At 34.5% G+C, this 15,708-nt stretch overlaps 1 pseudogene; it reads right to left on the bottom strand.

Annotated features, from left to right (window-relative positions):
- Positions 1–9,335: 9,335 nt before the first annotated feature.
- On the bottom strand, positions 9,336–14,563 carry LOC120067554 (extra-large guanine nucleotide-binding protein 1-like; annotated as a pseudogene).
- Between the last annotated feature and the right edge of the window lie 1,145 nt (positions 14,564–15,708).

Raw genomic sequence — 15,708 nt, 5'->3', positions numbered from 1 at the left:
ACTTGCATATTTCTTGTAGTGTTTGTGTAGTTCCCCCATACTCTTTGAATGAATTTTTCATATGTTCATCGATGAAGTCATTGCCTAGTTTGCTGGTCAAGTCTAACACAAAATAATTCTGAATTAAGACAGAAAAGAAAAGCTAATTAGTATGGAAGTCGATGCATAGATAATTTGTAAAATATAAATTGACCATCTTACCAATAATCGACCATTAACAATCTCTCGTGTTTCTATTGGTACCTCTCTCCATGATCTACCTATGGTGAGAAGAGTGCAGCTGTCAGTCTTTAGTGAAATGCCTGGCAGTTAACGGATGATGGATCTCGTGGCTAAAGAGTTTAGTCAGCTATTCATGTACTGTTGGAGCTTCAAGCCATAGGTCCATAAGGTCCTCTTGGTAGCTCAATGGATTCAAGCTGAGAATCAGTTTTTGGGTCAGTTTGAAGTGTTCAAATTGACAAGAGGGAGTTCGAATATATATGATATGATTGAACTGGTCAATTATATATGATATAATTGACATAATGTATGAGATACATTAATTGAAGGAGAATGATATAAATATGATTTATATCTAAAGAAGGAGAAAAGGACTATGGTTCATATATTGCATATGATGTGATATTAAACCATAGGTTATAAATATAATATGATTATATTTATTTCTTATTTTAACAATTATGGGATAATTGTGCCGGTTTTTTCTCCGTAACCGAATAAGTTAGTGGGAGGTTACATTTAGTTTTCGTAACTGAAGGATAAAATAAAAATTGTTTTCATTTTGCAAATAATCAAACATTCGCTCACCGAATTGTGTATACTGCCTATCGCATAGCAAATGGAGAGCATAAATGACAGCTTAAAGTTTCTAAATGATCGTATACACGCGTGCGGTTTACTAAACAATTGCATAGGATTTACTAAACGATCATCTAGCTTTTTCTAAACGATCGCGTGTCTGAGCGTTTTACTAAACAATCGTCTATCCTTTTACTACGTGATCGTGTACCTTTACCTAAACGATCAAGCATCGTCTATATGATAGACACTTGATATCTCCCACTTGCTTGGTCATGGTAAACGATTGTCTCTTCCTCTTTCCCTTTACCAAATCCAACAGAGTCCACACCTCTTGGATTCTCACTCCGAGAATATCGAGGGTTTTGAGTGGTGGTGTCTTCCCTGTTGTCTTGTTTGTGAGGAGTCTGTTCGTGGGTAGATGACGTAGCCATTTGGTGGACGGTTGGTTTAGACGATCTCAGCGAGAGCGAGATTGCAGTTCTTTGACGAGCGAGATTTCTGAGAAGAAGGGTTCTTCAACTGGTATATATTTTGTTCTCTTTATTGTTGAAAGTTTCAAAGCATGCCTGTAATTAGTTATTAAATGCATAACTAGCCTGTTTGATTGTGAATGCGTTAATTCTATCACAATGAGTTTGGAATGATCTTGCTTCTGCTCAGAGGTACTATTTGACAAGAGATCCTTTGCACATCGAACGAAAGTACCATCTCATCAGGGAGATTGTACACAGAGGAGACATGATAGTCACGCAGATAGCCTCACAAGATAACTTAGCTGATCCGTTTACGAAGGTCCTCTCGGCTAAAGTGTTCGAGGGTTACCTAGTGAGACTAGGTTTACGAGATACATAGAACTAGGGCAAGTGGAAGAAATAATGAGTATCTGATGCCTAGTTTATTGTATTTATTCTTTTTGTTTTCTCTCATTGAACTTAACATTGTATATATTTATCCATTGGAGTTTTAGTCCAAGTGTGAGTTTGTTGGGTTGTATGTCTTAAAATTTGCAGTTTGTAGAGTTAAACAATTTCTATTATCAATAAAGATGTTATTCAATATTTCTTCAATAGAGTTGTTATTGAATTTATAAATTGCACTTGTAAAGACTAAATTCAATAAACTAAGATCCATGGCTATTATATGAATACTTGAACTTTATGTGGAGACTTACAAGTGGATTAAGTTCGAGTAAATAATCAAAATGATCTATAGTGTACGAATAAGCTTAAGTGTCTTATTCTGGTAACACTATCAGATGCGGCCCACTCTGTAGTTGTTACAATTTGTTGTAAGGTGCTATAAACGAAGTGATTATGATTTGTTCATGTATTGATATGAGGAGTGGAGACGTCCTATGCAATGAGTTTACATAAGATCAGACCAAGAAATAAGTCACTCTTACTTTATAACGTTGTTTAATGTTTAAGACTGACTATTTCGCTTAGATGATCTAGGCAACTCGATCTTAATCACGAGTTAACTATACACTCTTGTTTATTTGGGATTGTCCTTAGATTTGCATAGGTGAGGGTTGGCTCAACAACGTCAGCTCAATAAGTCTCCCATTTTAGATGTAAGATCGGGTAGATAGCTGGGGACATAGAGTGCAAGATGGAATTCACGCCTACCCGATTTAGGGATAGGAGGAAGGTTGTTCTCTTAAGTGCTAAATCTAGGTATTGAACAAGGGGTCCCACCCTCCCATTAGCCCAAGAGGGATCTGGTTTAGTGATTGGATCACAAACCAATTATTCATTAGAGGATCAGTGGAACTTAAGGAGCAAGTTGTAATCTTTAGGGTAAAAAAACTTTTGACCCAGCCGTTATTACAAACAACCTGTGAAGAGTCGACTTACTGATTATGGTTAAATCAAGTGAATACAAATATATATACAGTGAGGAGAGTGCAACTATCGAGCTATAGTGGTGTGACCCGATAGTTAATAAATATTGATTAATTTGGTCTAAAGAGTTTTAGCCAATTAATCTCAAATCTTTGGAGCTCATGATCTGTAGGTCCATAAGATCCCTCTACTAGCTTGTAAAACATGAACATCTTGAATTAGTAAATTGAGTGAATTTGGAATGATATCAAGTTGAATTGTTCAAATTGAATTTATGGTTGAATTTGAATAGTTCAAATTCAAATTAGGGTTTGTTAATTATATTCGATATAATTAATTAACATTTAATTTATCAAAATTAAACGAAATTGGAGAGTTTATAATATTTAAATGTTGATTTACATATTAATTACATGAATAGGATTCATGTTTAAAATTAGGTGTATGATTAATTTAATATTTGATATTAAATTATTATTTAATTAATTAAAATCAAATTAATTTTCACTTTGATTCAATTTGAGAAATTGGATTTTGAAATTTTGAATTAATTAAATTAGATTTTAGTTAATTTTGAAATTAATTAAAATTAGAAATTAAAATTGGAAATTAAGTTGTTACTGGAAACATCCAAACTTCTCTTAGTAGCAGGTGGATTCTTCCAATTCACGCACATTGCCCATTAATTCCATGCATTTGAAGTGGCATCAGCTAGTCTCTTGAGTGCTTGCATGAAAGGGAATGATAAAACTCTTCAATTTTGAGATTGAAAGAAAGAGGAGGTTGCTGAAATCTAGTTTCTGCAGAAACTGTTTTTCCCTCTCTTCAAACCCACACCAAAAGCTTCACAAATTTAACCCAATAATAAGTTCCGCCACTCAAATTCAAGGCTGAGAATAGTAGAGAAGATCTCTTGGTGGTCCACGACTTCAATTGGAGAAGATTTCAGCTCAAATTCGTGTTTAAAGAGGATCTTCAAAGATATGTATTGAAACCATCTTAATACCCTATGAACATGCTTGTTTTGATGACATTATTGAGGAATTAGAATGCTTAATGATCCTATTTTCTTCCGTTGCATGTTTAGATAATCCAACACTAATGTCACACCCTCTTCCAAATTACTCTCTTAATATGAAAAGGAATGTGAAGACAGCAGTTGACAACCCTCTTATGGCAACTACTGTCCAACCTATACTAATGAACCTGTATCCTTAGCACCTGTTGACCTGATAGCAATTAGAAAATTCACAACCATTATATTACAATCATTCAAATAACAAACATTTACATGTACTACATTTGACTCCAAAACTCTATCCTGAATTCCAAGACGTGCACAGACAAAATTAGGGTTTACAACACGAAAAGTGGACCACCTAAACTTCAAACGATTGGAGAATTCTGATAATGACTGACTGGCAGATCTACTCGACTTCGAGACATTGACCGTTACCTGGGACGAGATAAAAATTAAAAGAATGAGCTTAAAATTCCCAGTGAGTGACTATTTAAAATAAGACCGAACCACGAAGAAGTCACTTTTACTTTGTAACGTCGTTTATTGTTAAGACTGACCATTTCAATATGACTACCTAGGTAACTGGATCTTAATATTAAGCTCATTATAAATTCCTGTTTATTCAAGATTATCTTTAATCTTCATGGGTGAGAGTGGTATGAGTTCCTGACTCAATAAGCCCCCGTTTTAGGGATAAGATCGGGTAGATAGATAAGGACATAGTCTTGCAAGATGAAATTCACTTTTACCTGATTCTAGGGATAGTAGATAGGTTGTTCTCCTAAATACTGACTCTAGTTCTTGAAGAAGGGGCCCTATCCCCTCATTGGCCTGAGAGGGACTCGGTTTGGTGGTTAGACCACAAACCAATTGTTCATTAGAGTATCAGTGAAACTTAAAGAACAAAATATAATTATAGGGGTAAAATGATAATTTTGACCCAACTGTAATTACGAACAACCTGTGAAGGGTCGACTTACTAATCATGGTTATATTGAGTAGACAGAATATATCTACAGTGAGGAGAGTGCAACTCTGGACTATAATGGAGTATCCCGGTAGTTAACAAATTTTGGTTAACTAGGTTAAAAAGTTTAGCCAGTTAATCTTGGATAGTTGGAGCTCATGATCCGTAGGTTTTAGGTCCTCCTGCTAGCTCATATCGGACTAAACTTTAGAATAGTGTGATGAGAGAATTTGAATTGTTCAAATTCGACTTAGGAAGTAAGCACTAATTATATTTGATATACTTAACGTCTTAGAGACTTGAAAATATTTAAATGTGATTTAAATATTGTACACATAAATAGAGATTCATGTTTGGGATTGGTGTTATTAATTAATTTAATATTTGATTCTATAATTAATAACATAGGAGTTAATTAATTAAAATAAAATATTTAAATATTCAAAATTAATTTTAAATAATTAATTAAATAATTTATGGTGCCACACCCTCTCCTGGCCCAAGAAGGGTTCAATTATAGTTGGATTATGACTTATTATTCATTAGAGGGATCAGTGGTACTTAAGAAGTTAGATGTAACTGCAAGGATAAAACGATAATTTTGACCCAATTGTACTTATGAGCAATTTGTGAAGGGTCTATGCACTGTTGATTGGTTATATCCAATTGACATAGAAATATATCTATAGTGCGAAAAGTGCAGTTCTCGGTATTTAGTGGAGTGATCAGTAGTTAATGAAGATTGATTAATTTAATTAAAGAGTTTAATAAATTAATCAAGTATCATTGGAGCTTCAATCCATAGGTTCATAAGGTCCCCTTGTTAGCTCAAGGATTAATGATAATCAAATTAATTTTGGATTAATTTGAATTATTCAAATTAATTAAACAGAATTAATTGTATAAGATACAATTAATGTAATGTATATGATGCATTATAATATAAAGTTTTAATGAGAGAAATAAATAATTGAATATAATTCAAATATTAATTATATGAATAAGATTCATGTAAAAACTATAGGTTAAAATTAATAGGTTCATAAGGTCCCCTTGTTAGCTCAAGGATTAATGATAATCAAATTAATTTTGGATTAATTAATTTGAATTGTTCAAATTAATTAAACAGAATTAATTGTATAAGATACAATTAATGTAATGTATATGATGCATTATAATATAAAGTTTTAATGAGAGAAATAAATATTTGAATATAATTCAAATATTAATTATATGAATAAGATTCATGTAAAAACTATAGGTTAAAATTAATATTAATATGATTCATATTAATATTAAAGGTTATTTGAGAGAATAATAAACTATAGGTTATATTATATGTGATATATATAAACTATAGGTTTTGTGCTATATGTGATATAACATATAGTTTAATATATATGTATATATATTATCAAAATTCAAATTATTTGAATTTTGAAAATTAAAAAAAAAAAAGTTAGTTTGATAACTCCCCTAACCCCTTTTTCTCTCAATTATGCACAATAGAGAAAAATTGGAGGATCAGTCTTTATTGATCACTTTATCCTCCCAATTGAAGATCTCTTTGTGTTTTATGCTCTCTTAGAAAAACTCTCTCAACATTCCAACCACACAAAAATTAAGATATAGATGCCCACACCTCTCTATTGATTCTCATCCTTGAAAATAATTCGGACTCTCTTGTGGTTGTATCTTTTTTGGTTATGTTGTAGTGATGTATTCATGAAATTGCTGAGTTCGAGAGAACAAAAGGAGATTTGTTTGTGTTTGTGCTGTGGAGAGGAAACGTAAAGATTTTGGTTCTTCAAGGGTGAGTTTCTCGACCCCTTTTCCTCTCTATATTTAAAGCAGATATGCATGCTTAGTTAATTATGTTTATCAGAGTTTTCGCCCCTCTGAGTTTTGTGTTCTATAAAACAAAATTAAGACACTATGCATTCATTTACTTTCATTTGAGGTATTCCAATCCCTTGAATACTCACTTTTTATTATATTATGTTTTTCAGATAAAGGAAATAATGTACCAGAGGCACTTGACAAGGAGATCTATTGACAGTGCCATGGGACTAAATATGATGCTTCCACTAAAACTTATGTTTCCATGTTTGTTTTGGATGTTTACATTGAGAACTAATCGGTTTAGAAACTACCAATTTATTGTTTTAAAAAGTTTTTTAGGGATCCCAAACCAAATCTTGTTTGATTTTAGTGAGAATTTATGCATTTAGAAAACTCCTATTTTACATCGAAATGTTTAGTTAGATTTTTTTTTTTAAATTGCTTACAAAGTAGTAATGACCTAATTAGAGATTTCGAATAGTCAAGTCGTTATACAGAGTTCAAGGTTATTGGTTCTATAGGCTGGTTACATTATAAGTCTAGAATGTTCCTATGGCGCATCAATGAATTCCTCGTCAATGCCAAGTACGTTTGTTTAGTAAAATTATCATGAAAGTTTTACATGGAAGTATTTGTTTAGTTTAAATAGCACAAGCTATTTTCTAATGCTTGTTTAACATCTTGATAGAAGTTAGTATTGGTTGGATATGCATCTATGATTTAATGAGAAAGCAGTAGATGTTAAAAGATCACTTGACATTATTTTCTCTAATGACATGGTTGTAAGAAAAGATTATATTTCAGCTCAAAGATCCTAATGCCTGATAAAATTATGTAGTGTGGTGAGATGGCAGTGAAGATATTAAATGATGTATTTGCTTAAGGCAGAGAATGAAGTAGTCTAATTGAAAATTCACAAAGGAATAATATTATGATTCGCAATAGTAATGAGATTGATGGTAGTACAATAAATTCTTTCACAATTCACGTAATTAGATACAAGATTAAATTGTTTTGTAGACAAGAAAGAGAAGGAGAAGTGACTATAGTTTGATTAAAAGTTGCTAAATATTAAAGTCAAATGTCTCATAGAGAATTTTGAATTGATTAATTGGTCATGATCACTTTCGTGGTATCGAAGATTGGTGGTTTGAGTAAGGTGTTGTGTTTTGGTTCTTCATGTAACGTAATTAAAAAGGAAAAAATTCTAGTAGGAGAAAAAGTGACAATGTAAGGAACTCTTTATAAGACCAAGGTAGGGTGAATTTGTCAAAGGAAGCCAAAATGGTTGAAGTGGCTTTAAACTCATAGTGGAAAAGCAAAATGTTATTGGTTCAAATTGAGGAATTGTGTCCAGGGTACCTAGAGTATATCCATACCCTTGTTGTGAGGAAGAGATCCTATTTGGTAGGCTTGATCAAGAGAAAAACTCATGGAGTTTAAAAACGATAAAAATTCGTGGGGTTTGCCCTACTAAAACATGAAGTTTGGAATAGAATTGTGGAATATTAAAAAGTTATAAATACTCATATGTTTTGGTATAGAGATTATGTTTCACTTGGAAAGTAAAAAAGAGCACCTTGAATTTACTGGATTAAGCAAAGATAAAGGTGTGGAAAATGAAAAAAATGGTTTGTTACTTGGAAAAAAAAAGCAAATTAATATGTTGAGACTCAAAACTCGAAACACATAAGTATGACTTGATGGTCTATATTTTGTTGGTGTTTTTGCATGCCTTTTTGAATTTGATACAAAAGAAAATCTCATTGCATTTTGGAACTTTGAGGTGTTAGTTGAAAGGGATTGCATGAAATATTGATTGTGAAACTCTACTTTAGCATGTGTATATTTTCTAAAAACTAAAAGGTTAAACGGAGATAATCTAAAGTGGAGTTGTTAGTAACAATAGTTGTTTGAAAATTATTGATGTAAAAAAGTTGAAACTTTATCAATGAACAGGTAAATGATTAAAAGTGTTATCAAAGTTCAAGAGATTTTGATTTTGTGTGTAAAGTAGAAACATGAACTAGCAAAGCCATCATTTTCATTAATAAAGGAAAATAATCTAGCGAAAGTTACATAGGTGCTGAGATTAAGTAAATTAGATATCCTAAGATACCCACTAGCACAAGAGATGAAGTTGAGTATAGGGAATTTTCATTCTTAATTTATTTTTTTAGAGTGGTTTGGATAGATTTGAATAGTAGGTCACATATATATGAACTCTTTAACAAAGTTTTCATATGCCCTAACGATTTGTCTTAGAGCTCAAGTTTTGTTTATTAAGGAAGAAAGATAGATCCAGGTGACTATATATCAATTGTCACTAGAAGAAATTTGGGCTTTAATGTCGGTTGGCAATCAACATTAAAGATAGTGTTATTAAAGCCCTTTAATATCGGTTGCCTTTAATGTCGGTTTTAAACCGACATTAAAGGACTTCAATAACACCAATAACACAGCCTTCAATGTTGGTTGTAACCGACATTAAAGACCTTCAATGTCGGTTGCAACCGATATTAATATTGATGATTATTGACCTAATATTGATAGTTGTATGCCTTCTACGGTTTCTTTTATACATCTAGCCCATTGATTTAGAGATTATAGAGAGCACAAGTGTGAACTAAGGCACCATCAAATAAATGAAACTAGCATCATATACTAACCAAGTTGAGGGAGCATTGCACCAACAGTCTCTGGATCAACAGGAACTAGACATTCATACATATGTTGATTTCAGAAAGAGTGAAACAAAGGAGAATACGTTGATGGTCTCTTTGGATCCAACAAAGAAATGCATACAGAAAGTGAATGCACAAGGCCAGACTTTGAATGTGAATCTTCCAAAGCATGATCATGCAACAAAACTGCATAAGAAGTGATTGATAAGTCAAAACACCGATGACTTATCTACATACTACCATAAAAACTGAAAAATAAAGAAGCGGTTCTTGGTCAACCTGGGGCTATAAAGTTTGGCAGCAAGAGCAGATGGGGCATTACGGGCTATAGCACATAATGTTTCTGCCGCATTTGCATGAACCTCAGGCAGACTCTGATCCAAGTAGAAAAATTAATATTATAACTATAATCATATGAAAGGCCAAATGTTAATGAAACTTCAATTTTTCACACACATTGAAACGTGCTATAATGTGACCAGGATACAGAAAACAAAAGTGCCAACTCATATGTAACAGTAACACAATCAAGATAACCAGCTTCTGTCAGATTGCAAAAGTAATCTCCATTCAATAGAATGAATGCATAATCTGATTATATGAAATAGGTTTAGCCAAGTAAATATACCTTATCCGGTGTCATGCCAAGCTCTCTCTTGAACACTTCATACACTTGATTGTACGGGGATACTGGACATTTGTTCAACATATATTCTCTCATTATCTGGACATATTCTTGGGGCACCAAATACTCCATGAATAAAGCTTCCAATAATAAAATGATCATGTCTTCCACCTATGAATTTATCCACAAACAAGAATCACAATATTAGAACCAGACTTTCATAGAATACTTACACCAAGCCATCATTTCTCTCATTAAAAAATATCATATTAGTACTAATTCCATTCACAAAGATCATGGTTAGATAAATTTACATTCATGCCCATTGGGTCCGAATTACGTCGATCTCTCGTTGCGTATATGTATCTTTTGTATTGAACTACAAAAAGGAAAAAAAAAAAAGATAAATTCAACATAACTTTACGTCCATTTATTAGATTAAAACTAACACTATATAAAAAATAAATAATTTACGTAGGAGGCTAGTAGTGGGAGTAGTAGGATTGTGCACTATTTCGTGTATATACTTTGCACATAGTACTCTCATCCTACAGAATCTAATTGACGAGGGCACTGCATATTGCCTTTGAGGACAGAGTAGTGTGTAATCATGTATAGTTAGATTGATACGTATCCCAGAGCTTTTGATGTCTTTAGTAAAAGGTTTTATATCCTTGGCTCTAGGCTCAAGATGATCAGTTTTTTGTCCTGATATCCCAGTATTGGTGGCCCACTCCCACTGATCCAAAGGGCACCCATGCCCGCTTCAAGGTTGAGACCTAGAAGACATAAGAATTTTTCCATATTTAAGCTCACTATTCAACACTAATTGTGCATTTGACAGACAATTGAATGCTAAATCTAAAAAGCCTAAGTCATTATCCAAAATTGCTGTTCAAGGTAACTAGCAAGCACATGAACAGTAACTTTGTTTAATGCCTTGAATAGATATTGAGGCAAGAATCATAACTCTTATCAGCAGGGTCAACTTCATCAGATAGTTTTTTTCCTTATTTCAGCCAAACTTTCCTCCTCAAATCGCTCACGGCCTTCAAGAATTATACCAAGATATCCGTACACATTGCTTTGGATCTTCAACTTAATAATTTCACGTTCATCTTTAGAGGAAGGTGCATCCTTATATAGAATTTTGGCCTGCAAAAGCATTTAGAAAATGAGATTGCCAACTTGATTGGACTACTAAAGATTTGCAATCAAGGAGTGCAATGTAGACAAAATTGAGATTACTAAAGAAATCTATAGAGTACACACATTATCTCAGAGATAAAATAAATGGAGCACCATTTCTCATAATATAACCACCAATGGAACTGTCCAAAGACAATCTAGTGATATGACTAGTTATAGCTACATATGTAAGCTGAAATCAAAATTAACTGTCTATTTGCACAAGATAGTACCTTCCCCCATATGTACCCTTTGGTGTTCTTCTGACTCTTCTCTTGGTACGATCCATCCTCATTGACCCAAAAGTGTGGATTAGCAGCGCATTGAACTCCAACCAACTACAACGATCAAATATTCCCTTTTAACTTTAGAAGTTTATGCTAGAGACAAAGGTTACAGGTACAAAATTTACCTGCAGCATCCGGAGTTCTACTTTTGTAATTTCTCGGCCATTTATAAAAATCTTTGTATTTCCATTGCTAGCATCTGCCTTAATAGGCCCACCGATGTTAAGATGAGGAGTAATTATCTTTGAAGGTTTCTGTCCTTCCTGTCAAATAGATTAGAAAGTTTAACTGCATAACCAAGAATTACGTCTTGAAAATAAAAGAAAAGGAGGAAAAGTCAAGGTAACAAGATTCACATTTCCCCACAGACCAGAAACTTTGTCATACCAATAATTTCCTGGTTTTAGCTTCTTTGGTTGGTTGGGGAAAGTCTGTAGCATTGTAAGCTCCTCAAAAGATAAAGGTTCCCCATTCACACAAACATACTCTGGTGGCAGCTGATTCGCCTCACAACATTTCTCAGCCTTCATAACCTGTCGAATCTCCAACTCATTCACCAGTCTCTTAAGCATTTTGGAACATTTTCCCAAATTTCCTCGCTTAGACTCATCAATAGGAAAACCTGTTCAAGCAACACATTTGTGACCTTCAAGCATTGAACCCATAGCTCTAAGCACACAGTTGCTACAATACTTGGCATCACACATGATGCAGACCTTCTTTTCAGTAAACCGGTTCCCCTTGCAGCATTGATAACAAGATCATCTCTTTCCTTTTCTTAGTGGTTCTCTTCTCATTCGCAATTTTCTGTCACATCCTGACTATACTCTTCATTATATGTATAATCAGACTCGGGGTCAAGAAATGTTGCAACTGACCACCTTCCATCACCACCTCCCTCATTTACAACTTTCATAGATGAAATGCGGGAAGATGGATAGTCCGTACTCGGTATTGATTCTGTGGAAACCCAGTCAACTTGATTGATATCATCGAAATTTATGCTTTCCTTCCTACAATTTGAAGCTATCAAAGAACTCGAGTTTCGCTACGATTTATTAAAGCTTCCAGAAAACTCTATCGTGCAAGAGCTTTCAGCGTCACCTAATAACTCAGAAGAATTTCCTTGACTGATCGATGAGCAGGCAAAAACCATGCGGAGGCAGCCAGTGTCGAAGGTGATTTTTGAGGACAGGTAGATCTCGGCGACTTCAAAGATTTGATTTGGGGATATGTCGGTGGTCTTTTCGATGACGAGAGTGAAGAGAGGGGAGTACAAGTTGAAGAGGCGGCAGATTTAGGGATTTAGGGATATATTATTTAATAAAATAAGAAAAAAAATTACACCTTTAATGTCGGTTTTAAACCGACATTAAAGCCCATCTTCAATGTCGGTTTAAAACCGACATTAAAGATCCATTTTTTTTAAACCGACATTATACATCCGATTTCACTTTTTCCAACCGATATTAAAGCCCGAATTTCTTCTAGTGTGTTATGGATTAATTATGATAGCGTAACCAGGTTGCATGGGATTGTCGGGGCTTTTAGGTTCTAGATTCGGATTCCAAATCCTAGACTTGGAGTGCTATAGATAGTATGTTTTCTCTTTCATGGATAATGAAATTACCAACTCTACGGAAATGAATACTGTTGAGATAGATTTATGAATCATGATGGTTCTCTTTTTAAAAACTATCTTTAGGAGTCAGATACAATTATTATGAGATTATAGTGATGTATTTTAGATTGAAAAATGCTCTATAGTATCCAATGACTTCAGGAACCTTAATTTGAAAGAGATTTTTAGATTCATTCCTAGTAGAGTCAAAATAGTGATATACGATTATTTTAAGACGAAAGAGTAACATGATGATTGACTCGAGTAAATTTTACATTCCTTGGTAGTAGAAATCCTTATGCCGAGTTTCTAATGAGTATGAGACTTAATTGAAAAATGTTATTTCTCAGACACACAACTACCAAGAAAGATATCACAGTTAACACTTCTACAGTAGAAAAAATTTCCAGTGGTACAATTTGCTTTGCTATGTATCTTGAGATTATGTATTACATAGTATGGCTAGTTGGTCTACGACATGTATAAAGATTTCTATATGCTAGTATGATATGTTCAGTATCACATCCCTCCCAGATTATCCTAACCTAAGAAAAGGTGTGAAGACAGTAGATGTCAACCCTCTTTTGATACCTACTGCCTATCTTAACTCTGTATACCTATCTCTATGGCATCTATTGTATCTGATAATCAATTAATAAATATATGCTCAATCGGATTCTTCATCACACAATCTTAGTTAAACATAGATGCACTCACATACATTCATGCCAAAATAATTTACATAAAATTATACAACAGTAGTTCCATCTTAGGTTCTACCCTTTCCCCCTAATATGTACATGATGGTTTGATAATAAACAAAATAGGATGGACCACCTAAACTTCTTTTGTTCCTTTTGAACTTAGAGTATGTGGAAGACTAGCAAATTAGCTAGGCTCCAGGGAATCAACCGCTACCTGAGAAAAATGAAAACATTTAGAAAAGGTGAGCTAAAAATGCCTAGTAAGTGACTTCTTTTAAGACATACTAGTATAATAATATAGCAAGAGAACATAGTTGTTAAAAATAAGGCATAAAACTCTATATCTCAAGGTTAAGAAATCATCTAAAAGCCATAGAAAATATACAGGGTAAGTGCTTTCAAAACCTAGAAAACACAGATATCATTCATCTTACCAGAAAACCGTCATCCTCAATCTTTAGTTTAGGGAGAGCCCTTTTGCTCGATCACTTAACGTTAAATTCCTTAACTGATGTAGAGTAATCTCGATATGATCAGTGTCGATAATACTGCTCCTACGTGCACGTGGACAAGCCCCAAAGGCTATATATACTCATGCCCTAGATACCGTCATCCCTTAGGTACTAGGGGACCTAGATAACTTCATATCTTCATGCCTTCAATATTAGGTTTTCTCAATAAAATCATTATAAAAACATAGTTTGGATTTGATCATTTTTCATTCAAGATCGATTGGCGCATGTTGTGTAAATGCATTGTACATTTTGTCCTTGAGCAATTAATGCATGCGGTGACCTATTTCCTGCAAAAGAAAAGACTTGGACATTCCATTTTTCCATCGCAATGGGGTTAGTGGGTATGTTCATGACATTTTATAATTTTTGTATTTCTAAGCCAATTCTTGAAAGCCGAAAAGAGATTCACAGCCAGATGTGATCTCTGTCATAATGGAAGATGTGACGGTAGAAACGGCCATTGCAGAAATGGAAAGGAAGATTAACTTTCTGATGAAAGCCGTTGAGGAGTGAGACCATGAGATCGCTGCCCTGAGAGAACAAATGCAGTCTCGAGAGGCTGCTGAATTAAGCCAAGCACCCACGGTCAAAGCAACTGACAAGGGTAAGACCGTGCTGCAAGAAAACCAGGGGCGACAGTCAGACTCAAAGCGACATGATCATGACCTCCATAAGAGCTCAATATGGAAGGTCGGCTCAAACTTCCTTCATGTATTCCAAGCCATACACCCAGAGGATTGACAATCTGAGAATGCCTGCAGGGTACCAACCCCCAAAGTTCCAACAATTTGACGGGAAACCCAAGGCAACAAATCACTCACTTCGTAGAAACATGCGAGAATGCGGGAACAAAGGGAGATCTACTAGTCAAACAGTTCGTCAGAACCCTTAAAAGAAATACTTTTGACTGGTACACAGACTTAGAGCCTGAGATGATTGACAGCTGGGAGCAACATAAAAGAGAATTCTTGAATCGCTTCTACAGCACTAGGCGCATCATCAGCATGATGGAGTTGACAAACACCAAACAACGGAAAGAGAAGCCGGTCGTCGACTATATCAACCGATGGAGAGCTCTAAGTCTGGATTGTAAAGATCAACTCACCGAATTATCTACTATAGAAATGTGGACACAGGGTATACACTTGGAACTCCTCTATATCTTGCAGGGAATAAAGCCTCGTACCTTTGAAGAATTGGTGACCCGAGCTCACGACATGGAGCTAAGTATTACCAATAGAGGAACGAGGGACTGCCCGAGCCATGAACCGAAGAAAGATAAGAAGAAGGTGAAGGGCACCGAGAAAATTGTGAAAGGTGCCACAAAGGAATCAATGGTCGTTAATACGACCCCGTTGAAGTTCTCCTCGAAAGAGAAAGAGAAGAAGATAGAAAAGAAAGATGAAGGTGGCGAAAGACGTCGCCTAACCCTGAAGGAACGATAGGAAAAAGTCTACTTGTTCCCCGACTTTGATGTTACGGAAATGCTTGAGCAATTACTAGAGAACCACCTTATCCAGCTACCAGAATGTAAACGACCGAAATAGGCCGGCAAAGTGGATGATCACAACTACTGCAAGTATCACAGGGTCGTTAGCTACCCAGT

Source organism: Benincasa hispida, unplaced genomic scaffold (genome assembly GCF_027475165.1).
Source record: "Benincasa hispida cultivar pf3 unplaced genomic scaffold, pf3_genome.v1.1 HicScf845, whole genome shotgun sequence".
NCBI classification, from domain to species: domain Eukaryota; kingdom Viridiplantae; phylum Streptophyta; class Magnoliopsida; order Cucurbitales; family Cucurbitaceae; genus Benincasa; species Benincasa hispida.
Note: the sequence above shows the minus strand (reverse complement) of the source record. Positions and strands in the feature narration are given on the sequence as shown.